The sequence below is a fragment of the Calidris pugnax genome, unplaced genomic scaffold (genome assembly GCF_001431845.1).
Source record: "Calidris pugnax isolate Ruff unplaced genomic scaffold, ASM143184v1 scaffold280, whole genome shotgun sequence".
Classification (NCBI taxonomy): domain Eukaryota; kingdom Metazoa; phylum Chordata; class Aves; order Charadriiformes; family Scolopacidae; genus Calidris; species Calidris pugnax.
This window is the reverse complement of record NW_015091123.1, coordinates 1,831,843-1,834,703: the sequence shown is the minus strand read 5'-3', so window position 1 is coordinate 1,834,703 and position 2,861 is coordinate 1,831,843. Positions and strand designations below refer to the sequence as shown.

The 2,861-nt window shown below is 68.6% G+C and overlaps 1 protein-coding gene across 1 annotated transcript in view; it reads left to right on the top strand.

The window, feature by feature from the left end:
* Window positions 1-2,861, top strand: part of LOC106897641 (G protein-coupled receptor kinase 5-like) — a 25,487-nt gene that overhangs the window by 1,542 nt on the left and 21,084 nt on the right. The window lies entirely within an intron of this gene.

Genomic DNA, 2,861 nt, shown 5'->3' with positions numbered 1-2,861 from the left:
GCGGGAGCCGGAGGGGTTAATGTCGGTGTGCGAGGGCTGCGAGCGGCGCCGGAAGCCGGGAAACGGAGCGGGACGAGGGCTGGGTCCCGCTTCCCCCCCCGGCGGCCTGCGGAGAACCGGAGCCGCCTCGGCGGAAAGCTCAGCCCCCCCCGGCCGGGGCTGGGGGGTCCCCGCGCTCGGGGGTCGTGGGGTCACCTCCTGCGGGGGAGCTCGGCGGGGTCCGGCCGTGACACCCCGGAGCTGCCATCGCGTTTGGCCAAATTCCCCCGATCTCTGGGTGTGCTGGGGGGGGGTCACACCATCCCTCCCCAAACTGCTGCCCACCCACTGCCACCCTCCACAGGACCTTGCCGTGCTGCAGGTCCCCCCCCCTCCGTGGCCTCATGACCCTTCCTGTGGTGCACCTGGGGGCTTTTCCCCCCTACAGGTGGTCTGGGGGGGCTGCTATCCCCCCCCCCCAACCAGGAGGGCTGCAGGGGGCTCTGTCTGGCCGGACTCCCGGGGCTTGGTGCCCAGTTCCAGGCTGGGGTCACTGGGAATTTCGAGGGAGAGCAACATCCCCGAGGGCTCCTAAAGCTCCGGGAGCCAAAAGGGCTCGGCCGCCCACGGAAGTGCCCGGGATAAAATCCCAGGAGCGTGCGGGCGCGGGGAGATAAGAGGTGGTGAGTAAGGCTTTATGGCTCACCGGGACGGGGGCAGCCGGGCCCACACCTCCCCGGGCATCGCTGCCATCTCCCCACGGCGGTGGTGGGGGTCCTGGGGGGACACGCTCCTGCCCACCATGGGGCTGTCGCTGTTGGCAGCTGTGTTGGTGTAACACCTCCCCGGCCTGTGCTGTGCCCTTTGGTACGTGGGCTCCTTTCCACCCAGAAACTCTTGTATTTTGCTTTCCATAGCTTTGCTGGTTGCTGTGGTGGGGCTCGGCAGCCCCAGGGTTCACCTGGGGGGATCAGGGCCGAGGGGAGCGTTGGGTTCTCATTTTATCTCCCCTTCTGTGTCCCATCCCACTCCCCAGCGGGTGACTGGCCCCTGTTTGCATGGGCAGGGAGTGGGCAGCAGTGGGATGCCCTGGCACGGCCACTGGCTGCTCCCCACATCCCCCTTCCCCATCCCCTGACCCTGCAGAGGATGCTGCGGGATTGGGGCTGGGCACCACCGGGATGTCCCCATCCCTGCCCTGCTGCCCAGCACCAAGGGGTCCGTGCTGGCAGGGGGGCTAGCTGTGCCTGGTGCCCCCCCCGCAGCCCCACACAGGGCCAGGAAGGGCTGCCAGCCCTCAGTGCGGATCCTGCTCCACCCTGGGAAGCCGAGGCGAGGGCAGGGCCGCTTCCGCAGGGGGTGCCAGGGTGGTCCTGCCCCACGGCTGGCACTTGCCCATCCCGTGGGTGCCCTGCGGGTGAGGAGGGACACGGATGTCTCCTCGGAATCGTTACAAACCCCCCCCTGGACCAGCAATCGGACTGGGACCTGACACGGGTGTGGAAAGCCGCTGGGCTGCTGGGGGGGCACCCCACTTCCCAAGTGCGTGGCTGTGGGGTGCAGCGTGATGCTTTGGGATGAGATATAATTTTTTTCCTCCTTTTTCTGGGGCTCTCTGGGTCTCGCACAGGCTGTAGCTCCGTGTCCTGCTGGGTCCCACGTCTGGGCTGCCCTGGCTGCTGGGGTGGGAGAGACAGGGGGTGTCCGGGGGTGCCGGGGAGGGAATGGGATGGGGTTTGCTTTGCCTGAGCTCGGTGCGGGTGGAGGAGCAGGTCCCACTCTGAGCCCCGCTCCCCCTTTGCCCCCAGGGTGGGTTTTGGTGCAGTTTCACCCGGGATGCACTGGGAACGGGACATGCACCAGGACATGAGGCTCTGCCCCACTCGCCCTGGCTGTGCCAGGCCAGGAAAGTGGGATGGGGAAGGAGGATGCTGTGGAGGCAACACACGTCTGACCTGAGTCCCCCCGTGGGCTCCCCAGCCTTTTCCTGGTGGCACCTTTTCCCAGCTGAGAGTGCATCCCTGGAGTTGGGGGGCGGGTGATGAGCCTTCATTTATCTTTATTGTCGCAGCGAACAAGTTTGGAATTTGGAAGGGATGTTGTAAAGTGTCGGGCAGTGCTGGGGCTGGCACCTGCGGGGTCTGTGGAAGAGACAGGGAGGGAATTGCGTGGGCAGCGTCTCGCTGAGCCGTGGCCTCTGAGCATCCCGGTGAGGTCGGGGCTGCCGGGGCCACCCATCCTATGGCTCCCAGGGCGGGAAGCTGGGCATCACCCCCTTTGCCAGCCACCCGGGGGGCACCAGCCTGGGCACGGTGGGGCGAGGGGAGCTGCTGCTCCTCTTCCTCAGGCAGGGAGGATGCTGTGCCCCGGTGTCGGGGTGAGCGAGGTGTTCCGTCCCGCCGCCGGGGCTGCTCCGCCGCTGGCGCGGGGCTGTTCCTGCCGGAGGAAGCGAGCCCGGGGACGGCAGGAAGCTCTGCCCGCCCCAAACGCCGGTCCCGCCGGAGCCCATCACCGCGGCGTCCCGCGGGCTCGCCTCGGCGGCACCGGGGCCGGCGGCGGGCGGTGCTGGGCGGCCACCGGAGCCGCGCTGATGTCAGGTCCCTGCAGAGATGACTTCAGGAGCCAAACATCCACCCGGGAGGAGCGGCCGCTGCCGCGGGGCCATCCCGCTGCCCCCTCCTCCTCCTCCTCCCCGGGGAGTCCCCGTTCCCGCGGGGGCAGAGCCCGGGCTGCGGCAGCCCCCGGGGCAGGCCGGGGGGCTCGGAGGGGAGATAAGGAAACCAGATGTTTATGGGAGGGAGCGATGCGGGGCCGAGGCATTGTTCGGGGAGGAAACCTGCACCCACCGGGCTCGGCCTCCCCCGGCGCCTGGCGATGCCGAA